The sequence below is a fragment of the Lemur catta genome, chromosome 14 (genome assembly GCF_020740605.2).
Source record: "Lemur catta isolate mLemCat1 chromosome 14, mLemCat1.pri, whole genome shotgun sequence".
In the NCBI taxonomy this organism is placed as follows: Eukaryota; Metazoa; Chordata; class Mammalia; order Primates; family Lemuridae; genus Lemur; species Lemur catta.
In genome coordinates, this window is record NC_059141.1 from 15,791,774 (window position 1) to 15,819,226 (window position 27,453).

The window sequence follows — 27,453 nt, forward strand, 5'->3', positions numbered from 1 at the left end:
ATCCTAAATATGGAAAAATCTTTATGCATTGAGAATTCATCACAATATTTTTTCTACAAGAGGAAAAAAAATGGAAACAACCAAAATGTCCAACAAGAAGGCAATCGTTAAACTACATAGTATGTTTGTGCAATGGGAAAAATGCAGCCATTTTATGTTACAAGGATTTGTAAAATTTGTGTTATAATATTACATGAAAAGAATGATAAAAAATATGTATACAATAGGGGCACAGGTATCTAGAAAATAAGCACAAGAAACTACAAAGCATAGTCCTGTCTACCCTTTGCTTGTTTCTATTGCTTCTGCCTCTGGCAGCTGTAAAAACTGGGGTAGGAGAACCATCTTGGTTTCAGGAGTGAGAACCTCCACCAAGAACTTTTTATAATCAGAACTTCCTCTGCCAGTTTCCCCTGTAGGGAAAGAATTTCAATACTCTCATATTCTCAGTCCTACTTCATATCCCTGAACTTTTTTTTAATAACTTATATTTGATTACTAAAATAATTTATGTTCACTTGAAAATCTCCCTTAATTTTAAAGTTCCTTATCCATGTCTGGTCTGAAGTGAAATTGGAAAACAATTGTTCCTTCAGCCACCAGAGCTTTTTGGCATCTTGCCTCCAAACAGAGCTTGGAATTATTATGTAACTCTCAGTTTAGCAGAAAAAGTTTGCTATAAGGGCCAACTTCTCTGCTAGAACCCAACATTTCAAAACAGCATGTAAGCAGATTCTAAATGGATTTTACCACTATGGTGGTATTTCCAGAGTCCACACTTGAATGTGTGACACAGTGCATGAGGGGTTCTTAATACCTTTTGATAAATAGGTGGTGGATTGTAGATAAACAAAGGAATTCTTCCCTGTTCCCTCAGGAGGGCTGTTAGTGAATAATTACCAAGTAGAGATGAATAAAAAGAGAACAAAGCCCACTTAAGATGCAGCTGTAGGCTAGAGAATGGCCATCTTCCTAGGGAGGCAGGCAATAGCCTGGGCAGGTATACCTGCAAGCACCTGGTGTCTAAGTCTGGGTGCCTCCATCTGTCATATGTCCAGGGGCCCCTCTGTGGTGCTCACTGGGTCCGAATAAATCTCTCCAGATCCTAGTGTAGACAGGATTTCATGCCAAAATCACCTGACATTGTGGTTACAAGTACAGATTCCCAGGCTTCACCCCAAATCTACTGAATTGCAATCTCTGGGGCTGGGACTCAGGAATCTGCATGTTAACATGGTGCCTGGTGGGTCTTGTGCACCCTATGTAAGAGCCGCTGATGTTAAAAACCATTTGGCCTAGAAACTGGAATTGTATGTTACTGGATTAGAAGGGGCCTTGGGAATTATTCAAACCATTCCCTTTATAAGAGAGGAAGGGAGCCCCAGAGGCGAAGGTGACTTGCCTAAGGTCACATCTGTGGGTGGTGGCAGAACCTCCCCACCTGCAGGTTAGCACCCATCTACTGGGACGTTAGGCCTCAGGTGGATATACCTGCACAAGAATGAGGGCCAGGTGTGACTCCGGCCCTGCTGGGGACAAACTTGCTGCCAAACCTTGGGCTGCCATCCTCCCATGATCTTCCTTGGAACAGAGGGTGTCCTTCTGAGGTTTATAGACGGAACTAAAGAATCAAATTTCAAATTAAAGCAAAGTTTCCCCAAGTATATTGCCTAGAAAACTAGCCCTTTCAAGGTAGTCCATGAAGAAATTATTCCATAATCAAAGAAGCCACTGCGTCCTCTCTCTCTGACTTGACTAGTCACAAGGAGTCATTCCTTACATGAGCCTACAAAAGGCACTGAGAAGTCTTGCAGTAAGGAAGCGCCTGTAACTTTCCTCATTCCAGCAGTTCCCTGATTTATTTGACAGGGACACCTTTGTATGTGTGTGTAACGCCTTCGACATTCTGAGGAACTAGTGCCCCAGAGAACAATGTACTCATCCACAAGCTCTTCCCCCAAGTACCTGTCACAAGCACTAAGCTGGATGGTGCGGTGCAAAAGACATTAAACTTGGAGTCAGAAGACCTGGGTTTAGACTCCTCCTTGACGCTTGCCAGTTTTGAGACCTCAGGCAAGTTTCCTGCTTCATTTTACAGATGAGATAACTGAAGCTAAGAGGTACAGACCTCTCCTGCCCACTCTCCTGGGTTGTTTGGAGAACCACAAAGAAAAACTGCTTACAGAATAGACAGTACTACTAAAGTGATAGTGTCACCCTCCTCCTCCTATGCTTCCTCCTCCTCCTCTTCGCATACTCCTCACTCTTGAGGTTGTCTCCATCCCAGAGACCTCTTCCTACCTTTAACAAAAAGACTTTGACAAGGTAACTCCAGGAGTTGTTTGGATGTAAACACCGCATCTAAAGGTGAACCAGCTAGTTAGTCCTTGAATCACTGCAACAGCTACATCCACTTGTCATTCACGACAAACTCTCAGAGCATCTGCTGTAGGAGGTATTGACGTGGGAGTGGAACATGTCTCACTGAATTATAGGTCAGTTGTTCCTGTAATTGATTTTCACCTCTAGAGATATTGATGCTGCTAATACTGTTATTATTAGCATTCTCAGTCAGATGGGGGGACAGAGTGGTTTCCCTCAGTTTTCCTTGCTCTGTGTTCCAGCAGGTGGTTCTCCGCCAACACACACTTCCATCAGTAGCAGTCCCTCCCTTGCTCCCTAAGGAAGGGTCTCCATTGTAGGAGAAGGGATGAAGACAGGAAGTGGAGGCACAAGGTACTGCACAATGACCTTAGGGAAGTAGCCACTGATGTGTGTCGCTGGCTCTGGTGAAATGTGACCAGGAATCATGCCTCATGCATCTCTGTGGTTCTCACAGTGCTTGGCACAGTCCCTGCCACCTCCTAGATGCTCAAGAAATATTTCTGAATGAATGAATGAATCCGTGAATGAGGTCTGCTTTACAATACCCCTAGCATATTTTGTCTGGTTAAATTGGGCCCTCAAGAGCCACCCACCTTACCCATGATAGGCTGTCCCCTATCATATGGTTGAAAATTTAATGCAAGAACTTCATTAACCCACTCAGAAAACCAGGCAGCAGAGGAGCATTCTCTGTCCCCTCAGGGATCCCACAGTGCAGCAGGAGAAGTTTATTGGCCCACAGGTATCCCAGGGTAAGGCCATGGCTACATGGGGATTTGTTTCATTTTCCCCCAATAAGATTTCAGAGACCATCTTCAGTATCATCATCCTCTTCATCCCCATCGTGTAAGCATCTCATGAGAACAGAGATTTTTGTTTTACTCCCTGGTGCATTTCAAGCACTCAAAACAGTTCCCAGCACACGGTAGCTGCTTTATCATCCTCCATGAACATTGAACCATCATTATCAACATTATGCTGAAATTGTATGCTTACTTCTTTGCAGGCAGTATGTCAAGGACTTTATAGTCATTATTTCAACAATCTGAGGGAACTGGGAGACTGGAGCATCCATAGGTGCAGAACGTTGTAAGCTGGTGGAGCCAAGCGTCACACCTAGTGACCTGACTCCAGAGAACACCCCTCCCCACCACACCATTGGAAGCCACCGCCCAGTGCTTCTCAGTTCCTCGTAGGACAAGTGGTGAATGTTTGTCAAATGAATGAGAGGACACGCTTTCAAACCACATGAATGGCCCTGGATTGTTGACTGTACCCCAGAGCTCTGATCTTGAAGACTCAGCAACACATCAATTCTCCAACACTCAACCAGGGCTAATAAAGGAAGAGAGACAGGATTGGCCACATGAGTGTGCCACGGTAAAACCCTGCCCAGCCAGGCAGCTAACAAGTCTTTTATTGACAGGAAAATAAAGACATCAGAGAGAAATATGTTTCACTCTGCTGTGTCTTTAAGTGAAAAGTGAGTTGGGCTAGAGAGATAACAGATCACTTCCCCTTTTGCAGGTGCTCTCTATAGCTTCTCTCTAGTGATACTAATGATACTAATGCAACCAAGCTAACAGCAGGGCTACCGGTTCAACTGCCACGTGAACAGGGAGGCAAGAAGCCTAATGAATGAAGACAAGAGGAAGGGAGCTGCACAGCTTCCCAGGCCATGGAGAGAGCCGCTAGGAGAGACATCCCAGAGGGGGCCAGGTGTTGTGCACTGAGTCCTTTCCAGTGAGATGCAAATGGGAACATGCAGGGGGCGGGGGGCAGGGTGAGGGTGTATATCTGGTGCCAAGTAAGTAGAAAAGCTTCCTGTTTTAATGATTATATTTAACTCATTTCCACTAGTCACCGACTCAGTGCCTGAGTCTATATTAGATGTTTGTTTCTTTTGTATCTGCATTGTGTAATAACAACAAAAACATCTAATATTGTGTGGCACAGTTTGCAATGTGTTTTTACCTTCTGCTCATTTTGATTTGGTCCCAAATGATACCATGGACTAGGCATGGCAGGGTTTATTATTTATTATGCCTGTTTTCCACTTGAGGAAACAGGGGTTCAGAGAATAGTGGCCAACCGCTAACATTTATTGAGTGCTCAACCTGTGCAAAGAAGTTTGCACACATTATTCATCATCACAACAGCCATATAAGATACAGTATTATGTCCATTGTACAGATGAGAAAACTGAGACTTCAAGAGATAACGTTTAGTTTCCCAAAGTTGTACAAATAGTAAATGACTGAGTTGGTATTTAAACCAAACATTTCCTGTGCCCTTGTTCTAAAGTTCAAGACTATGCTGTCATCAGAGGTTAAATAATTAGCCCAAGGGCATGCAACTTTCCAAAGACAAAGCTCCACTCATAGCCAGAGCTTTTTCCTCTACCCCTGCTGCTTGAGGGAGTTATTTATTAATATTGGAAAGGTCCTTGTTTTAAGGGCATTTATCATCTGCTAAAGGAAACAGGTCAAACATAATACAGAGCAAATATCAAAGTAAGGCCAAAGTTTGGCCTTCCATCTATTATATTAATAAGATCTCCAGGCATAAAATACTGTGTGTATTCAGAATGGAAAGAAAATCCGGTACCACATGACACCATGAGGGTCTTGACTTGGAGTGTCATATGCACTGAAGTTTGACTTGCTTTAACAGCGGTGTTTGGTCAGAGCCACGTGATTAGTTCTGGACAGTAACCTGTGAGTGGAGGTGGCTTGTGTTACTTCTGAACCAAAACAAGAAATGTACATGTGAACTTCCTAAGTACTCTTTTCCCCAGAAATATTCCAGATGGTTAAGGCTTTGTGAGCCTCGGCTCCTTATTTCCTTTGAGGATCAAAGCCCTGTGCAGACCTGCGCTAGGTATGTCTCATGGGAAAAATCTATTTTTATCGTGTGTTAAGCCACTGCAGTTTGAGGTAAATTTGCTACTGCAGCATAACTTAGCGTATCCTAACTAACACAGAGGCTGATAGCCTTTAGAGGGAGAACACACCAAGGGAGGGGTGGGATTTAAATTATGCCTTGACAACCCTGCGAGAGAGAAATGAACAGGGGAGGACCAGAAGAGAGAACTGACTCACCACATTAGTGTGTGTGTGTCGGGAACCAGAGCTGGCTTGGATCAGTGAGATGCGGCCAGAAGAGCCCTCAGGGCCATACCCAGGGGTTGGAGTCATATAGTGTAATGAATCTGGGAAGTGGCTTACAGATCATTTTAAACTCAAGGGACAGGATACTCAGAGATAGATATTGACTTGCTGTAAGCCACACCACTTGGGCTCCATCCTGTTGGGTTTTGTGTAAGAGAGTAACAGATGGAAGGGTCTGCTTTGGGAGAATGCAAACAGCAGTAGTGTCCGAGTGGTGGACATTTGGAGAAACAGAAGCTGTGAAGACAACTTAGGAGGCTGCTTCAGGCAAAGTCTGGAAGTTCATAACACTGAAAGCTAGACTCAACTTTCTGAAAGTATACTCTTATAAATATGGGAAGAATTTCTGAAGTGAGAGGTTAGTCTGAGGCAGGACACAGGATGTCTAAGTCCTAATATCCAGGGAGGGGTTTATTCCCAAAGGGTCACACCATCCCCCAATTTGGAACCCGTACCTTTTCCAGGGCTTGACATGCACATTTTCTCTATAGCAGTCACATTCTGTAGGCCTGGAAAGATCTAGAGAAAAGGAAATAAGACCAAGGACCAACCCAACTAGTCACTTTATAAGGAAGTTCTCTCCCAGGGACTAGCTGTCTTGGGTTCTTCTTTGTAGATATATGGTCTGTTTATTAATTTATCAACTACTTAATTCATTCAAAAGAAATGTTGACTGAGCACGTATTAAATGCCAGGAACTGTGCTATGTTCCAGAAATACGATAATGAGAAATCAGCCATGTACCTTAAATTCCCGAAAGAGTTTCAGTCTAGTAGAAGAGATATATTTTTTTCATTCCTGAATGTCTAATTATCAACTGTGATAAGAATACTGAACAAGAAGCACATGGTTCTTCAGAGCCTGTAAGAGGACATTATCTAGCTTGTTGGATAAAGGAAGACCTCCCTGAAGAAGCGACCATTAAGCTGAAAGCTAAAGGATGATTTGAGGGATGAGGAGATGAGGGTGCACATTCTAGGCAGAAGGAAAGGCAATCTGAAAAATGCCCTGAGCAAAAGAAGACCTTGCCGTATTTAAACTCTGAAAAAAATGCCATGACATTTAGAGTTCAAGGAGAGAGTCAGGGAAGATGAAGAAGTAAAATAGTTGCAAATTCCTGGCCACGACCCACCTGGCCTATATGATTGGATCCTACCTGAGAGTAGCAGGAAGCCCCTGGATGGCTGTAAGCAGTGATATAAAGAATGAGCGGTAGATGTGACATCAATCTAGCTGCAATGTGGGGAACGGGCATGAGGGAGGCAAGACTGTATGGGGGTAAAAGTGTTAGGAGGCTGCTGCAATTATCCAGGTAATAGAGGATAATGGCTCAGCTGGGGTGATGGATGAAAAGGTGGAAAGAGGAAAAGGTGGTAAGCAGGGGATGGATTTGGATGATGTGCATAAAATCGCAAGACTTGACAGAATGAATGGAAATGGAGAGCAAGGGAGAGCAGTGCTGAGGATGACCTCTAGCTTCTCTGAATTGAGCAGTTGTGTGGATGGTGCAGACGCCGACTGAAACAGCCAACACAGGAGAAGCAGCCACGTCTGGGGGAAGGAAGACAATCACTTTGGTTTGAATCACATGTTGGAAGAGCCCCGGCTGGGGCCATTGATGTTGTTGTCTTCTGGGCCATTGATAAGGAGCTTGAAGACTTCTTCTTTGCCAGGTGGTGGTGCATCCCATTCTCAAAGCCTCCCTGGGCACTCAGAGTTTTAGAAATGCCTGGTTCCTTCCGAGATTCCTAATGAGAGGAGCTGGAATAACATGCTCACCCTCTCACCCTGTCAGTCACATTTGCAATAGAGCAGATTCAAAGTTCAGAGCTACAGTGTTTGACCCTTTAATCTTCTTTTTTAATACATTTTATGCTCATTAAGCCCCAGTTTGGCAGTTGAATTAAGATCCATAATAAGAACTTTTTACAGGAATAGACACACAGAGACCGAACAGAATCGGGAACTGGGGCACAGCTAATCATTTGGGGTTTTCCACTGTTAATAGGAGAATCCCATCAACATCCCACAGGAATACAAATTTCATGTTTCCAGAAAAAGAGTAGTTGTTTCTGGCTGAGGATATTAAGGAAGAATCTGCATTTGAGTTTCCTCTTAGAGGATGACTATGATTTAGATAAATGGTGATGGGAAAAGGAAAAAGAGCCCAGGCAAAAGAAACAGCATAGGCAGGAAGAATAGGGGCATGTCTCCTCCCCAGACATGCTCCAGAAGCCTCCACTAATTACCCTGTCCTGAGCACAGCACCCTTGTCCAGCCTTACTTGGTGACAGTGATTGCTACCTGTGAAAAGGCTTTCAGCTCAGCCATCTGGGGCATGACCAGATCGGACTAAAGTGGAAGGGGTTGAACACAGGCAGAAAAGGGAACTTAGAAAAGATGTTTTATTTCCTACCTGCTCTCCTCTCCTCTACATTCACGCACGTGCTCCATGGTCTAGAATGGCCTATTCATTTATCGTCTAACACATTAACTGCCATGTGAGTTGTATGCAACTCATGCTAGTTTTGAGCCCAGGGCTTTGTGAAGCATTTATAACTCACACATCTCTTTACTTTTTTTTTTTTATGTTTACCTTTAAATTATCCTTAAGCCTGACGAGTCAAGGAAAACACTTTACCCTGATGAACTATTTTTCAAATTTTCACATTACTTTTTACATTACTAATTTTCATGTTTTTGTATTACTTTTCATTGAAAAAAAAACACAGAAAACAATAAAAATAACAAATTTTTCATTAAATTAGAAAGGATCATTTTGTTTTCGAAGTTTTTATTCTATTATCGTAATAAAACACAATGGCCCCAGGGAAAAAAAAATTTTTTTTCTATTGTGGCAGTCAGTGTGCTAAACACATTCCCCACTCCCCACTTTCCTCTCTCCTTACCCTTAATTATACTATTTTCTTTGCCAGAAATGCCCATTCTCCTCCATCACTTTCTGTCCAAATCTTAGATCTCCTCCACAGCACCACTCGAAGGCTAGGTCCACAGTGACCTTTCCCCACTCCCCAGCCAGAGGAGCCATTTCCCTTGCAGCGACTTCCCTCTGTGATTCTCATTTGGTGTCTCTTACTTTCTAAGCTCATATGTGATCTCCTTGCAGTAACGCTTTGACGACTTCTTGACCCAGGACTATCTCTGATTCTTCCTCAGAGACCTAGAACAACCTAGCACACAAGTGAGCGCTCCATAAATGATAAACAAATAGAGGACCAGCCTGAATCTAGAACTCCTGGGTCCTCTTTCCAGTTCTGACTCTGAACTACAAAACACATAGGTGTGATGTAAGGCCAACCACACCCATAAAATACTTCTTTTCTGTAGCTTGAAATCACTAACAGCAAAACTCTGAGCAGCTAGGGGCTTTATAGCCAAATTTATTTTTATTTTGCCTGAATTTTATAGCTTTATCTTGGGAGACAAATTGCTCCCTGCCAGTATATTGGTAGTTCCTCTAGGGCCCAATGTGCTCTACCTGGTGGTGGAGATAAGGTGACTCTAGTAGGGAGAATTTTGTTCCTCTGCCCACCAGGCTTCCCAAGCTGAGGTCCAGGTGCCACAGTGTGCACATGCCTGTGCATGCCCTGTGCACACATGTGTGTATGGGCAGGCATGTGTGTGCAAGCAGGTGCAAGTGTAACCCTGGACACATGTGCAAGGACAACAGTGTGGATGAGGGCATATGTCACAGCCTAACCATCTCAATCCTCTATTTTGCAAAAATTTCTTTTTGGCTCATTCATAAGCTGAGAAGGTGGGAGACACAGGAAGAGAGAAAGATCTATTCCCCAGCGATAATCATGTTACTAAAAACCACCAGGAGTCATCGTGTTTATCTTTCTCATTTATCCAAATCCCAAACAGCCCTCTGCAGCAAATCACATTTCAGCAGGGCAGATTATTCTGTCTGTAGCATAAACTTCTCACTGCATCCCTCTCAGGAGCAGCCTCTCTAGGTAAATATAAATCTCATTCTAATAGCAACATTTGGAGAAGTAATATTATTTGCCCTGATTTGGAGAAAGCACAACATACGCTCTAGCAAAGCTGATCTTTTCCTTAGAAATTAATCAAAGTCACATAATCAGAGGCCACACGGATGCTCTGACAGACCGGAGCGCAGGGCTGTGAGTGTGTGTGTATCCGTGGTGGCAGGGGTGGGAGGTCTTGATGAATTATTCCAGCCTTCTAACCCTTCTTCTGAGGAGGAGGACTGGGCTCCCTCTTCTTTATTCCTGTCATGTAAGTGGTTTCCAGAGACTAGTTCATAAGCTTCATACAGAGTTGAGAAAGATCAAATGGCTATTTTTCACTGCACAACTGAGAATCTGTAAGTTTTACCCCAAGGGAATATGAAAACTTAATCCAGTACTGACCTCAGCCTTGGGAGGTGAGTATCTGAGCATGCAATGGAGGAGCGGGCAGTTACCTCCAGGAGGGGAGATGGCATTTTAATGGCCGCAGCACAATGCAAAGAGAGGAGAGGGAGAGAGAAAGTGAGTTTCTTTCCTGCCTGGCAGAGTCACTGCCTTTCTGAACCCATTCCACCTCTCGCTGCTGGGAAAAGGGAGACAGAATTTGTAATCAATGATTAAAACAATAAATGAATAAATAATAGTACATCCCAGTTCTAAAGCACCACTTGCTGCAACCGGGTTGAAGGCGCGGGCTCTGCAGTCAGACTTGCTAAACTCAAATCCCAACCCTACTGCCTACAAGCTGGGTGATCTTGAGCTGGTTATTTAGCTCTCCTATGCCTCAGCTTCCTCATTTACAACCTGAATCGATAGAATTGTTGTGAGGATTAAATGAGTTAATATATGGAAAGGATGTAGAGCAGCCTCTGGCACAGTGTGCACTAGCACGTGTCCATATTACTAACACGATTCACAGTAGTCATGAAACCTTCTATGCGGACCTGTTTCTGGGCCATGTTCTTGTAAAAGCCACATTACAGGAGAGGGTGAAATGTGCGGGTTTATAAATCTCGTGGGTAGCAAAAACGCTACAAAGGGCTCAGGATAAGAAGACAGCAAGAATTAATTCATCTGTTCCTCCACGATGTAGGAGCTCTTTGGGTCCAGGCCAAAGACATGCTGACGTGTTCTTCTTTTCTGGGGTTTGTTGTATAAAATCAACTTTTATGGGCAGAGGCCACTTTCTGTCTTTCAGAGCAAAAATGGGCTTCTAACTACATTTAGGGTTAGAAAGAACAAAAGAGGAAGAATCAGGTCCAGATTTAACATCGATGAGCCGTGGGGTCTGTACAAGTCCCTTCTGTGTGGTCCTCAGTTTCCCCATCTGCATAGTGAGGAGGGTACCGTCAATGGCCTCTGAAGAACCACCAGCTCCAACAGTCCATTTGCCACCTGGTGTTCTAGGTAGGCTTTGTGTGGAGACTGGACCTCAGCAGTGGACAATGCTTTGAGGGTCACCCCTGGTGGCCCAGGACTCAGGCTGGAAAGGTGAGAAAAGAGCCAATGACTTTGTCGGTTGTTGGCATCTCAGCAGTTTCTTTTATGTCTCAGTAGAATGAGAACAAGTTGGAATCTCCTGCCTGATCCTTCCAGCAGCACTCTCAAGGTGAGACTGGACCAGTAACAAAAGCCAATTAAAGTGAAGGAACTGGCTTGGTGGGTCAGTCAGCTCCCTCCAAAGGGCAGGTGGCTCTCAGACGTCTTCATCTTCATCTTCATCGCATGACCCTCTGAGAGGTCCAGGGCTGTCCAGGTTCTCATAAGCTCACCTTGCAGAGGACACTGCTCATGCTACAGACCTTGCCTTCCCCAATAACCCCTGACAACTCTTCACTTTGTCTCCTTGTCCTGGGGCTCTTGTTGAGCCAGGGGCTGGTGACCACTCAGAGAGAGTGGAGACTGGCCCAGCCTTCCTGCAGGTTGCCATTTCCCTGAAACCACTGGTTTCTCCTCTCTAACAATTTCAGAGCAGGGTTAGAGAAACTCCATGTTTCAAGTGCAGCCATAGCACTGCTGCCTAGATAAGCCAAGAGTATTCTCAGTAATCGGAGAATGGATCATCCAATAAATCCTTAAACAAGGCTTGAGCACTTACCACATACTAATAACAGTAATCTTTGAGTGCAAACCAGCACTAAATATTATAAGAGATACTTTATACTTTTTACATCTCTTTAATATTTACAATAACCTTATAAAGCAGGAGTCCTAAACTTTTTTAGCACCAGGGATCGGTTTCAGGGAAGACAATTTTTCCACTGACCAGCTGGGGGAGAGGGGGAATGGCTTTGGGATAATTCAAGCACATTACATTTATTGTGTACTTTATTTCTATTATTATTACATTGTCACTTGCCACTCACTGATAGGGTTTTGATATGAGTCTGCAAGCAATTGATTTATTATGGTCTCTGTGCAGTCGAATCTCTCTGCTAATAATCTGCATTTTCAGGTGCTCCGCAGTGCTACCATCACCGCCTCAGCTCCACCTCAGATCATCAAGCATTAGATTCTCATAAGGAGCGCGTACCATAGATCCCTCATGTGCATAGTTTACAGTAGGGTTTGTGCTCCTATGAGAATCTAACAGAATCTGACAGGAGGCAGAGCTCAGGCAGTGATGCAAGCAATGGGGAATGGCTGTTAATACAGATGAAGCTGCCCTTGCTCACCTGCTACTGTGTGGCCCGGTTCCTAACAGGCCATGAACTGGTACCAGTCTACGGCCCAGGGGTTGGGGACCATAGTCATAAAGAACCTACGAATACAGTATACATTTTACAATTGGGGAAACTGAGGTTCAGAAACTTTAAGAATATCCTGTAAGTGACACACACAACCAGGACTTGGCCCAGAAATATTATAAGTACAATAGGAAATATGAAAAAGCAAAAGGCTTGGCCTCTGCCTCTTAGAGTGAACATATTGTTGGAAAGACAGAATGTGGGCTCCCCCTGGCTTTGTCCTGGGCTGCCATTTGATGTGTTAATACCCAGTGATAAAGTACTACGGAGATTGGGAGATATGAGAGTTAGCTCACTCTGGCCTAGGAAGTGAGGAAAACTTGAATGGGCTTCCAGCCAGGCTTTGGAGGATAGGGAGGGGGAGAACCCTGCTGTCAACAGGGGGAAACCAATAGCTCCAGCAAAGGCCACCCAACTGTGCTATTTGAGATCCTTCTAGTTATTCTGGACTGAAGATGCAGATTTGGATTATGGAAAATGATTTAGGAAAAAATTGCCTATTGGCTTGTCAGGGTGTGAGGGTATTCCCTCACAGTCAGAGCTGTGGCTGGCCTGGAGATCTGACGGCTGTCTGTGTAGGAACATGATTCAGGAAAAAACACCACAAGGTGGTCTTCACAATACATGGTGAGTCTCAAATTAAAGTCAGGTTGGATATTTTTAAGAAGCAACTCTTAAAACATTTTCACCAAGTGCCATTCGTGGTAGAAAATATGAAGACACACCCCCAGTATGCTTACCTGTTTGGATATTAAAAATTCATGCCATGCTTATATAATTCTAAAACATTCATGTTAATTTCAACTCACTTATTTATTCATGTCACGGATATTTGTTGAGCTGTTCTGAGCACTGAGGAAAAAGCAGTGAACAAAATCGATAAGGTTCCTATCCTCATAAAGTTGCATTTCAGAGTTTCTTCCCACATTTTGGTAGGAAATGTTTCCTTGGAGATGTACAGTATCTATCTGGGGCTTCCTGTCCCCCCAGCACATTGCCCAGGGGAGTCCCCTGGGGTGTGCATGCCCACATTCGAGGGTGGAGTCCTCAGGAGACACCCTGACAAGCCATGGGAACGGGAAGTTCTTCCCTAAAGATTTTTTGACCAAATATGGGGATGATTTTCCAAAGATGCACGAAAGCATAAAAAGTCATCCTCTTTTCCTCTCTTGTTATCAACAGCCCTTCACAAGAAACAAACCCTACTACTGTGAGCTTTCATTGTTTCCATATGATGCCTCTATTGGTCAGGATGCTTTGGCTGCCAGTAACAGAAAATTCAGCCCCAAATGGCTTGAACAATAAGTACCACTGTTCTTTATCTCACCTAACATGGGATGTATGATGGAGTGTTTCCAAGGTGACTAACTCAATGTCCCAACAAGCATCACCAACCCATATTCTGTCCACCTTTCTTCTCTGACATACTCAGCATGCTGGCTCACCCCCTAGGCTGGCTCCTTCATGGCCCCAAGAGGACTACATACTGCATGTCTAACTATCACATGCAAGTGCCAGCAGGAGAGAGGAGGGCCTATTTTCTCTGTGTGCCTTTTGTTTGGTTGGTTGTTTTTAGAGCAAGAAACTCTTACCCATAAGTCCCCTCTGTAGAATTCCCCTTATGTCCCCTCTACCAGAACTGAGTCATGTGACTTCCCCTAAACAAGTCCCTGGTGAGGTGAGAGGGATTACCATGTGCTTTAAAAGAAGCCAAGGCACTTCTTTATGCTGGAAGATGAAACTTTGACTAAATAAGAATTTGTAAGCAAGTAAGAAAGGAGAAATGCCTGCTGAGTGGACAGGGAAGGGTATCAGACACCATGGTTTCCTCTCACATGTTGAATTCCAAGATGGCGCTATCTGATGTTATGTAAAATGAAAGCCACATGCATTGATTGCTTTCTACATACTAGACACTGTCCTTCCTAGATACTGCAATTGATATTAAGTCCATTTGGCGTCAATCCTGAGTTTTTCTTCAAAACCTCTCTTGTAATCTGAAATTATTTTTTCTGCTTGTTTGTCATTTTGCCTCCCCAGTTGGGATGCAAGTTCTAGGAGGGCAGCAATCATGTTACTCTTGTTTGTTGTTCCAACATCTAGCACAGCACATGGCACACAACTGGCATTCAGTGAATATTTTTGAAGAAATAAATAAATGAATCCTTAATGGGAACTACATACATTATTCAGGTAAGAGTTACACAAAAAGCCCACACTTCACCACCGCACAGTATATCCATGTAACACTTCACTTGTACCTCCTAAATCTATGAAAGCAATTTAAAAAAATGAATTCCTTACAAGGTGCAAGATTCTCCCTATTCTTCGATAACCATTCTTCCTATTTTAGGGGAAATGGTTAATAGAGGTAACTTCCTCAATGTCACTTGAGGAGCATGCGGCAAAATCAAACTTTAAACCCAGGTGTGTCAAGTTCCAAATCCTTGCTCTGTCCCCACTGCTATACCTCCTGTCCACATGGGAACACAACCTTTGACTTAATGAATCCTCTTTCTTGGACAGCTGCAAATCCTTTAGCCAACTGCAGTCACACTCTCTCAGTTACCTCTGTTCCTGCTCTCCTCCTGGTCTGGAACCTTCTCCATGCAGACACATCCATGCCCAGAGTTCAAAGCAGACCCTTCCCCCTTCCTGTTCTCATCACCGTCTATTTTTCCATCCTTGCCTCCATTTTTCCATCCTCTTCCTCTAATTTAACTCATTTCCCTAGGGAGGATGTAAATCCTCAACCACCCCGTGGTCTTGGGAAACAACATAGAATAATGGTTGCAACCTCAGGTTCTAGGGCCAGACTCTCTGTGTGCAAATCCCAGCTCCTCCTCTTACTGATTATGTGATCTGGACAAGAGTCTTCACTTCTTTGGGCCTCAGTTTCCTCATCTGAAAAATGGAGATAATCATGGTACGTACATCATAGAGTTGTGAAGACTGGGTCAACCTGTGTAAAAGACTTAATGCGAAGCACATAGTAAGAGCCACATAAATGTCAACTATCATTTTTCATTTTCCTTCTTTTCTTTCTCCAACTGTGCCAAGCACCTAAAGGATGTTGAAGAAATTCCTGCTAACATGCATTCACTAATTGTGTGCCTGCTTCCTCAGTATATGGTATTTTTCCCCTATTAGAGTGCAAATTCCAAAGACAAGCATTGCTAGTGTTTTCTCCTTCCTCTGTACACTTTCAGGGTCTACCACAGTAATAAGAACTCGACAGGTACTTAATAAATCCTTATGGAAATGAACAAACCAAAAAGGCCTTGGGCTTTGAAGAAAATTCTCATCTGAATTTCTTTCCTGCCTTTCCTCTCTCCTTTAATTGTGCAACTCTTCTTCCTTCCTGAAATCAGATTAAGCTCCACAGAGGCTAAACTGATAGTATTTCAAGTCATTCTCTTAATGGATGTGAATTGACTATAATTCTTTTGTTTCATGGCTACTGGCAGTTGGCCAGGTAGGTGACTGAGATGAAAATTTTAATCACTCCCAAAATGTGATATTGGCTTACGAAATGTCAGCCCGACACTGCACCACAGAGTCATTCATGGTGACACTGCAGCAGAAGGAAAGGGCCCTAAGAAACTTTAATTGGCCTTTGACTAATCTCAGGAGCCAGACCTTCCTTGTCATTTGCTGCAAAACTGGTATAATTCTCTGAAATAAGATCAGTGAGAACATTATAGAAAATGGCTCATGGCCAGATTTGAGCACTACCGATTTGTTAAGGAAGCTGGGGCCAGACCCAGTCTCCAACACACTTGTCTTTGGGGGGACTGGTTTCTTATCAGGACTTGACTTTTAAAGGACTTTTAGTGGTAAGAACTGCTCCCAACAAGGTTTCTTGGCTGCCTTTTGGTCTACATTCCGGTGACCCCAGAGAGAAACACTGGTGAGAGAGAAAAACAGGATAGTTGATTCACTTTGTACAGAAGGCTGTGTCCCCACAATGGTGAGTCTGGAATTGAAATTAAAGACATGAGAGCTTTTCGGCTGAGGCCATCGCAGGTGGCACCTGGGCTTACACGCATACAGCAAGACTTCATTAACTCAGAATGGGGATGGCCAGTGGGTTTCATCTCACATGACATTTCTGGTTGATTATAGTGGCTGCTGAGGACACTGTGTTCAGAGGGATTCCCCTGCTGCATCTCAGCTCAACAAGAAAGAACACTGTGATCATTCGGCATTGTCTGCTGTAGCAGAGGCCTCGGAAGTGAACCCCACGGACCAAGTATTTGCCATTTTTGATTTTGAATAATGGGGTTGAGGGTGGATTTCTGCCCAAAATTTTGAAGAATATTAAAGGTCTGTTGTGTTACCATTTTCACTTATTGTTTTCCATAGCAAACAGTAACATAAGTCATAAATATGAATGTTCAAACTTAGAGCACTTATTTCCAAGTTTCTAATCAGGGGACTCTCCCAATCTGTGTTTCCCTATTATAAGAGCCTGTTTGCATGTGTTGAAGTCAAAATAAAAATGTAGAGATGAATCTCTAAATTTGAGGTTTTATTTGGAAAGAAAGAATTGCAATTTGGGGCATATACACAAACCGGGTGGTCTTTGGTATGTCCAAAGAACAAAGAGAAGCTTGTGGGGTTATAAAAAAGAGGAACATCATGTGTGGTCTTAAGAGAAAGTTGATTGGTATCAGTAGAGATTTGGGGAGCTGGCCAGCTCTGATTGGTGGGTGACAGCCGTGAGCAAAATTAGTCCCGCAGTTGTAGCAGGTTATCTCAGCAGCTATAGGGAAAACTGGTTTCAGGTTATAGCAAGCAGTGTTAGTAGCCAGGCTCATAGAGAATTATATTTTTTAAGCAATGTTATATGCTCCAAGTGATTTTTCTCCCTGGCTTCTTGACTCTGTTTTAGTTGGATGTGACAAAAATGACCCAATTTATATAATCAACTTTCACACAGGTTTGTCAGTAAGGGAGAGGGGTTTATATTAAGGCACTGTTCTATCATAATAAAAGAGAAAAACCTAAATTCCCAGTGTTGTTCGTGGCAAACTCCTCCCTGAATGAGATCACCTTGAAGCAAACCCTATATACCCAGCTCCTATTTCCGTGAGTGGGTTCAGGCAGGTCCTAAAAAGAGACATCTTGCTCATTCTCACCATTTACTGGAAGAATCAGCAGGTGAGTAACTTACCTATTTCCTGGAGCCTGAGATCTGCTGAGATCTGCGTCATTGGCTCAAAATAGTAGGAGGGTATCCAGGAGTCGGGCAGGAGAAAAGTTACTTCACCAAAAGCAGCCCAGGCCTCCCTACTGACGCTGCCTGGCATGTCAGCTCTCATAGCCACCATTCTACTACTGTTCACAACGACAGCTTGAAAGGGGGCTGGGGATATTCTCTCTTTCTGTGTAGGAAGGAGGAGGGAAGTTGACATAGCAAGAGATAAGCTCTCTGCATACTTTGTAGGAACCTACAGTCTAATGGAAAAGGCACCATTAACTCAGGAGAGTGGAGGTTTCTGTGCACGTCTGAGCCTGGAGTGCCAGAGACTGGCAGCGGCCCTGAAACAAAGACACTGCAAAGATTTCTAAAGATATTTCACTCTTTTCCAAGCCTGGCCCTGAAGGCTTAAGTGGAAGTCTCTAGATGGAAGAGGGGTTCCCTGGGAAGCAGCTGCCAGCAGTTCCACACCCTGGCTGAGCAGCTCCCCTTTCTAGCTGACGAGGGCAAGAAGCTTCAGCATCACCAAGAAAGACATTTGGCAAAAGTCAACTGAGTTGGGCTATATATTGGCGCAGAAAAGTCATTGACCTTCTCTCCCCCTCTCCACTCCAATATGAATAGTTGCAGAATCATCCCTGGTTTCTAACAAGCTTTTTGATGAAAACCTGAATAACTTTTCTGTTCACCTTGGAAAATTCCTAAAGCAGGGGGTGGGGGTGGGGGAAGGGATCACAGTCTAATTGGAAATTAAGTTAAACTCAATTAATTTACATAAATACATTGGGTTGCTTTGATATTATAATTAATTCTCGGTTTGTAAAGTGAAGTTTGTCCCTGCAGACTATGTCACAGACTGTGCCATGTGAAATTGCTCAAATCTTGCTAGCAGCCCGGCTTTAAAGGCAGCAGCAGATTGTGAGCTCTTGGAGGACAGAGGTGAGGCTGGTACTGCTCTGCTGGATACACCTGCGTTCACCAGGCAACTACCTTTTGAGCACCTAAGGGGTTGTTCACCAGCACACACATGGTGCCTAAAAGTGAATATAACAGACAGATGCCTCTCTTCATGGATCTATGATCTAGCTGGGGAGAGATGTATTATAAACAACCCAATCAATAAACAAGATACTTTCAGGTGGTAACAACACTATCTTGTACTATAAAGAAAATAAAACAAGGTATTAAGTGAAACCCAATGAGAGAGACCCCTTTAGACTGGAGGCTCAGAGAAGAGCTGATGCCTAAATGGCAAGGAGTCAGCCATCATTCCTACTGTAGGGACTGGGGGGTGCAAGGTGCCACAGGGGGGCAATCTCAGCATGTACCACGAACAGGAAGAAGATCAGCATCACCACAACCTGGTAAGGGAGAGGGATGACAGACAGACGTAGGAGGAGACCAGTGGAGCAGAAAGGGGCTCGATCTTGGAATAGAGTCTGAGTTTTATTCTAAGCCCAATGAGAAGCCATTGGAAAGTTTTAAGTAAGAGAGTGATATGATCTGATTTATATTTTAAAAGGTCACTCTGAACCTCAAGCCTAACAGAGTAAGCCCAAAAAGCAACCCTATGAAGGAAATGTCCATCTTGCCTCCGCCAACGTGGTGCCCTCCTCTCCGAGGACACTGATTGGGGACGTATTAATGTGGGCCCACCTGAAACTGCACTTTCACTGACGATAGACATTTGTAGCGAGAGGTCTTCTAAATCAGGAGTGCTCCCAGCCTTTCTTCCCTTTAATGGTAATTCTGCCTGCAACTGTATTGGAAAAAGCCATCCCTGTGTGTTCTAATCTTAGAGAGGAAGGAGCACCAAGATTAGAAGTATCCACTTCTCCCCTTGTCCCTATCCCAAAGACAAATAACTGTAAAGGATGATCCACATTATGTCCCCAAATATCCAATTTCCCTGCTATTGTGCTATGGTAGACTGGATGACAGCCCTCCAAAAGTATCCATGCCCTTATCTCTGAACTTGTGCATATGTCTCTTATATGGCAAAAGAGACTTTGCAGATGTGATTAAGGATCTTGAGATGGGAGATTACCGTGGGTTATCCACATAGATGCAATGTAATCATGAGAGTCCTTGTAAAATAAAGGGCCATGTGACCAGAGAAGCACAGGAACAAAGGGAGAGAGTGGAAGATACTTCCACTGCTGGCTTTGCAGATGGAGGGTGGGCCTTGAGCCAGGGACTGCAAGTGGCCTCTAAAAGCTAGAAAAGACAAGGAAAGTGATTCTCCCCTAGCACATCCAGAAGGGATGAAGCCCTGCTGACTCATTTTAAGACTTCTGACCTCTCGAACTGTAAGAGGATGAATTTCTGTTGCTTTGAGCCACTAGGTTTGTGGTAATTTGTGGCAGCAATTTGTGCCACAATGGGAAACGAACTAATACTGCTACCTTCAACCTGAGAATCTACTCTCTCTCCAGGTTCAAACTCCCCAGGTGTCCCTTCTCCTGCTTATCCTTTCATTTTAGCACTTACCTTACCCTGTGGCTACCAGCGTGGACCACGAGCCCCAACAAAGCACACACCACCGACTCATCTCCCCATTCTTAGCACGCGGCACAGTTGCTGGCTGGCACATGAGGGCACTCAGTGAGTACTTGTTGAATGAGTGAATGAGTGAATTTTGTCTTCCAAATTCATTCCTTGCTTTAAAGGAAGTACTGGGGGGTTTTTTTGTTTGTTTTTTCATATTTTTGTTTTTCAGTTATCTACCCTCTATCCCATAAGAAACCACCCACATACATACTTTTAGTGGCTTCTAACTATAAGTACACATGGATTCATTTCTTGGTTTTGACCTTGCCCTGTGATCTCAGCTTTTTATGGGGCCCTGGTTCCCAGGACTTCCTGCTGGCAAGTGGACATCTCAACATCTTTTTATGTAGGGTATCAATCTAAACTAAAATCAGATGGGAAGCTCTACAGAGCCCCAAAATATACAGCTCTGGGTTGGGGTCAAAAGAAGACAGTCACTGTATCTGGGACAGTTAGCATGTGGAACTAATAAAGAAAACCTGGGATCTGGTCTTTGTTGGGTTCATAAAGAGGAAAACTGCTCCCAAGTCACAGATTGTACCCCTACCCCAGCCAGCCATCTGTGATATGCAATGTCCCAGGTCACTAGGTCATGAGGCAACAAACTACAAGCAGATGAGATCCTAAGATGGAAAAACATCTCGAAGGATGTCTCTTTCTGAGGGTGGGTCATAAAATCTAAAAGTATCCAAAAAATGAGTCGCAAAGAAATTTAGAGACCAAGAGTTCAACTTCTCTTTAGATCTGGGTAAATGACTTCTCCCAGGCCTCAGTTTTCTTAAGACCACATGGACAGTAAATGTCTGGTTCAAGTAATGGCAGCATAAGTCCCATGAGGATGGCACATTTGTTTTTAACTCAGGATGCTTTAGGGTGCAATGAGTTGATGAAATGATCGTGTCAACTGTCTAAATTTTAATATTGAATAATTTTACTCTTTGGTGCCTCGCAAATTAGCTGAACTTATTCAACCAAGAAAACACACACACACACACACACACACACACACACACACACACACACTTGGGAAGAGTGCTGCTCCACTGAGGTGACAACAGCTATGGGAAAATCAGCCTTTCCCACCCTCACAGCTCTTTAATTCCTTTCCATAGAGCTGGAAATGCCAAGTGTCAAATATCTCCAGTTACTTAAGCCCTGCAAGATGGAGCTTTTATTTCTGAGAGCACACTGAGCAGGAGACTTCAGAGAAAGCTCCATTTAAATGTCCCAAGTTGATTTTCTTTTCGATGGGAGCAGAGAAGGAGGAGGAAGATACCAATTAAACTGAACCCTCAGGCGCAGTCATCTCATTACCGGCATATGTTGAGCAGAAACTGCTCAGGACCCCTTCACCCAGCTAGACTTCCTCTCCAGTGATTGCCCACCTCTTATGACGACCTCCAGGCTAATGATGGAACATTATTTCAGTCCCAAATAAGACCCCATTGCCAGTAACCGACATTTGGCGTTTCAGTAGGGGTTCATTTAAGACTCTTTCCCTACAGTTATAAATGGGAAAACATACCTCAGCATGAATGCAAGGAAACACCTCAAGCTCGTGCATCTCTCAGTATGACTGATGGAGTCCACTTGACCCAGAGAAAGGCAGGCACCTTGTGGCTTTGAAGTTCTCTTATCTTCTGTCCAGAGAAGCTGCAGACAAGGGCGTTCTCATGGTGCTCAGCTTCAATCTTAAACTACAACCTAGGAAATGACCAGAAGAGATAGTTCACAGGGGAAATACACTTGGTTAGAAACCATATGGAAAAAGTTTGGTTTCACTTGTAATCACAGATGTTTGTTTACATAACATGCAAAAGTACTCTTAGGAAGAAATTATATAAATATATATATATATGTATATAAAATCTTAGTTTTGGTGAAGCTGAGATGAAATAAACATTCTCATAGTGTGCTGGTGAGGACATCAATTAGTTCAACTATCTTAGAAAATAAACCTGTCATTTATATCAAGAACCTTAAAAAAGAACCCTTTGGACTAATCATGCAACTTCTGAGAAGGTATTTGAAGGAAATTACCCACGCTGAATGCACAAAGCCTTCAAAGCAGTAATATCTACAGCAGCAAAAATAATAAAAATATTAAAAGAAAACACTCTAAATAGCTCCTAGATAACCATGGTGCACCCACATGATAGAGTAGTATACAGCCCTTAAAAAATGGTATATAAAGACCATCTTAAAAACATTGTAAAAAGCAAACATTGTCATGTTAAATTTAAGGAAAAGAATAAAATTTTTATACAGTATGCTGACAACTTCTGTGGGGAAACATCCTATAAAGAATGTAAGCCCATCAAAATGTAACTCGCTGGTAAGATCAAGGAAAATCATTATGTTCTTATTATTTTCATTTCCCAATTTTCACAATGAGTAATATACCACTTTTATGTTGAGAAAAACATAAATAAAAAATAAACTATGTTTTAAAGCGTAACTAAAACTGAAAGTGCGCGGAAAAAGTCTCCCATTTTTGCCTCTACCTTGGGGAACATAAGCTAAAGGAAAAGTCACATCATGTTTTAATCCGTATTCCAATAAGACTCTGGTTTTCATATGCAGATATTCATAAATACAGAGAGTGTGGCAGATTAAACTAGTACTTTGATATATGCCAAGACCTACAGAGCTATTAGAGAGAGGATTTGTGATAATCCTGTTGACACAACCCAGAGAACCTTACCTATTCCAGAGCTCAACTTGAACACAAAAATGTGGTAGAAAGACAAACAGCATGGGGTAATTTAGCAATTAAGGGAACTGCAGTAAATGGATTGGGGGATGGGCTGGTTTATCTCTGTTTCCAAAATTTCAATAACAGATTTCTTTGGAGGGTGAAATAGAATAAAGCACTGAGAGCTAATATTTGTGTTGAGAAACACTAGGGTGCAGGAAATGTCTCCTTTGCCATTTTGGAAAGGTTAGGGCAATAAAAACCTCCAATAAAATGTTTTGGAATCCCTCAGAGTTGCATGTATCATGGAGCAAATTAGAATGGCCCTGACCATACAAATATCCTCTGCAACACTGTTGAGATAAAACCCCAGGGCACGGGACCTTTGCTCCCAGCCAACCCCAAATAATTTTGCCCATAACAAATTCAGGAAAATTCACTTTAGCTGTGTTTTCAGGAGGCAGTGTTGATTTCCCTGCAAGGATTCTACCCTATTGCATCTGCTCTGACTTGAGACTTTTAATAATATGTTCTGCCGTAAAAGATATAGCGTAACAGAAGAGAATATATTTTAGGAAGTTGCTAAAGAAAAAAATCTTTATAAAGATGGTATTTTGTTTTAAAGGCCCACTAAACAAGTAATATTGTGACTAACAATGGGCTGGGAGGAATAGAACTGAGTTTCCCCACAAAATCTGTGCACACTTTGAGTTCATCATTTTTCCTCTCTGAGCCTCTGCTACTGTGACTATAAAATGGAGGCGGGGGTGCAGAGAGGCAGGGCAGATGGGGCTGGGGCTGGACTTGCATTAGGTGGGTTCTTAGTCCCATCACAGGGTTCATGTTCACTGACCTAAGAGGATGGGAAAAGCATCTTGCAAAGAAAGAGACTGTGCAAACCACACGACAGACCCAACTAGCATCGTCCACATCATTGCTTCTTAAGGCTGATGATACTGCATAGGACTCTGGAGACTGTGGTTTAAACCACACCCCAAACCAAAATTGTCTAATTTGAAGCACTTGCCTAGGAAACAAGAATTAATTGCTCTGTCTCCGAGCAAACCTCAAACAGCACATTACTCAAAGAATCATCCGTGAGCTCAGGTGTCTGGCAGTCAGGATGTCAGCACTGGTTGGGCCCCATTTCCGTCAAATTCAGCCTCGAATGCCTGCTCCCTCTGTGGGCATAGAAGAAAGCTCCAGTCCCAGGTGGATCATGGCCCAGCCTGCCCATCAGTGACTGCTGTTGTACTTAGCAACCCCCTGGAGCTGGGGCATTGGGGACTTCCCAGGCCTTTTCCCATCCCAGAAAACAAACATCTTGGAGCAAGAGCCCCCAGGTGACAGAGAGAAACAGCTGATGCATCAAACTAGCTGTGTCCCCTAGCTATAGTGGCTTGTCAGTATTTTGAATATAACCCTTGGTTACATGTCACTAAAAAAAGCAAATCATTACAATTAGGAAAAAGCAATATTTAGTAACTTGAATTGTGGTCTCAGCTCTGTTGCTCTCTTGCTAAATAGATTTAAATGAACCATTTATTTCTCTGGACCTTGGTTTCCTAGAGAGTGTTTGGGCCTATTCAGAAGGATTTTTACTGTTTTGCAATGTTTTGCTTTAATCTGACTTCGGGGCTGTGTACTCCCCATGAAATTGTGTACAAAAACTTGGATGTCTATGTATTTTTTTTTCCACATCCTCAGAGGATCCACAGAGTTTCAAAGGGATCAATAATCCAGAAATCGATTAAAAGCTGTTGCTTTAAGCAGATCCAGAATTTGCACCCAGGAGGGGCGTCGTGGCAGCATGCTGTTGGCAAACAATCATCTTGAAGCTGTGTTTGCACAGCAGGAGCACGCATCTTATTTGCACCATATCATAGAGATCAATAAGAATAGCAAAATTTTCTAAAGGTGTTTTATACCAGACTAAGAAAATGCTGTTTGTCCATATTGTTGCTATTATTTTCTCACCTGTAGTAATGTTAATATTGAGGCCCATCCTTAACTCCAAGGTCTCTAAGTGTTTCATGATTTCCATTTGGGATTAGAAGACATAGGAAGATCCAAGGAATGAGATGCTTTATCAAGGAAGGCAAGCCCAGGAGAGCAGAGGAGCTGATGCAGGACAGAGTCATGCTGCCCGCAAGGCTGAAGAGCCAGGCGATGGGCACTGAATCTGGACGATTTCACAGCTGTCCCTTAACAATCTTCTTCTCACCTCTTCACCGTGTGTCAATTTCATTTTATAAAAATCTAGCAGTAACTTTACCAGCCTACTCTATTGAGGTTGTATAAAAATAAGGCATTGGGTGAATTTAAAAGGATGGCAACAAACTTTGCCAGAGAGGAAAGTCTAATTAATTACAAAATCATGATGTTTTAAATAATGACAACCTCCATTTCAGGCTTGGATGTCAACTCTCCTGGAGGTGTTAACATCATCATTCCACAGGAATAATCCACAGGAAAACACACAAAAGCAAGAGAATATTACTCCCCAGTCTCTGTTGGGTGATGTGGAAACAAGCAGTGCGTGAGCAATGGCACTTCATTAAGTGAGAGCTCCTGTTTCCCCACAGGCCTCCCTGGAGAACTGTATTAATTCAGAAGACTTAGCTGGAGATGGGCAATTCTTTCCTTAAAAGCAGAAATTTGCCAAAGACTATGTTTAAAATCCTCATGGACTATTGTTCAGTTATAATGACCTCCCAGGGGAGTTTTCCAAGAGCTCATATGGAATCATTACATGACGAATACATAGAAATTCAGAATCCCATTGGACAATGACTCTTCAAGATGGCCTTAGGATGATTAACATCTGGGTAACCTCCCAGTGACCACCATGAAAAAGACCCACCACCAACAGACACTCAGTGAAACATAACAATTTCAATGTCCAATGTTAAAAAAAGATAGTAAATTATGGTATGTTCATAAAGTAATGGTGATACTTTGTCAATGGAAATTATGCTCATAAAGAATATTTAAGGACATGAGAATAAAGCTTATGATGTGTTAAATGAATAAAGCAAGATTCATAATTATACACAAATAAAGCATGATCCCAAGTATATAATAACTTCTTAGCAGATATAACCACTGGAAACATTTGTATCTAGCCTCTTTCTATATGGGTAGCTTGTATTTTTTCCTTTATAATTCTGTGGTTAAAAAAACTTAATAACTTAAAATAAATACTGTATTTTGTCAAAATTCTCCAGAGAAACTGAATCAATAGGAAAAAATATATATGTATGTATACATAAAATTCAGTCCAAGTCCAGAGTCCTGAGAACCAGGGAAACTGGTGGGGTAACTCCCAGTCCAAGTCTAAAGGCCTGAGAACTCGGAGCAATGATGTCTGAGGGCAGGAGGCGCAGATGGATAGCCCAGCTCAAGGAGAAAGAGAGAGAATTTGCCCTTTCTTTTTCTTTTTGTTCTATTCAGGCCCTCGGAGGGTTGGATGATGCCTGTCCATACTGGGGAGGGTGGATCTTCTTTATTCAGTCTCCCAATTCAAATGTTAATCTCCTCCAGGAATTCCCTCACAGACACACTCAGAAACAATGTTTTGCCAGCTATCTGGGCATCCCTTAGCTTAGTGAAATTAACCTCACAAATACCATGGTGTTTTTTTCTGATCAAGAAAGAAAGACCAGCCTGGGCAATGAGCAAGATCCCCAATCTACAAAAAAATAAAAAATTAGTTGGGCACAGTGCCCATAAAAATCCTTTCTCCAAAAAAAAAAAAAAAAGATAAATACTTAGAACCTCTGGTTAAGACAGGAGTGGAGTCCTAGAGCCACATACACCTGGCACCTGCTACCCTACTGCTGCAGCCCTTAGGGGTGCTCTAAGATGCATCTGGGACATCTCAGAACAGAATTGATAAAGGGCACGAGCCTGAAGATACCTTTTCATTCAATCCCTCTCCACTGGAGAGCTCCTCAGCTGGTGGTCAGCCCCTCATCAACATACTTCCTCTCACACTATAATGGATTCTAGCACTACTCCAGTCCTGTCGTCCATGAGGAAAGGAGGGAGGGAAGGAGAGAACATTAGGATTAGGGACATTATGATTAAGTTAGTTTTATCAGTGGCATATACTCAATAGAACATGTTTGTTAAATAACATGTACTCGGGCCAGGCATGGTTGCTCACGCCTGTAATCCTAGCACTTTGAGAGGCCGAGGTGGGAGGGTCACTTGAGCCCAAGAGTTCAAGAGCAGCCTAGGCAATGTAGTGAGATATTATCTCTACAAAAATTTTTAAAAATTAGCTGCGGGCAGTGGTGCACACCTATAGTCCTAGCTACTGGGGAGGTTGAGCCCAGGAGTTTGAGGTTTCAGTGAACCATGATCACATCACTGCACTCTAACCTGGGCAATAGAGTAAGACACTATCTCAAAAAAAAAAAAAAAAACCATACTCAGTGGAGTTGAGACATAAAATAGTTTTTCTTCAATTGATATATTGAATGATGTTCTCTCAAATCTTTCTCTTGTCCCCTATTTGTACCTTGGACATGCTCTGTATCTTCCCAATCTCAATTTAAATCCTCAATTTCATTTTCAATTTAATGCCCCCTTCACCTCCTCCTCATCCCCGAATTCAGACCTGACTATGGCCAGAAGAACCTGCAAAGGGAGGGAGCATGTTCTGCCTTTTCATTTGCCTCTTTTTTTTTTTTTTAGGACT

General features: G+C 42.9%; 1 long non-coding RNA gene across 2 annotated transcripts in view; it reads left to right on the top strand.

Annotated features, from left to right (window-relative positions):
• Nucleotides 1-16,729, top strand: part of LOC123649676 — a 167,371-nt gene extending 150,642 nt beyond the window's left edge. For both annotated transcript variants that reach the window (XR_006739103.1, XR_006739102.1), the window contains one exon: nucleotides 16,426-16,729. This is a non-coding gene — a long non-coding RNA (uncharacterized LOC123649676). The remainder of the gene's footprint in view (nucleotides 1-16,425) is intronic.
• Nucleotides 16,730-27,453: the final 10,724 nt, after the last annotated feature.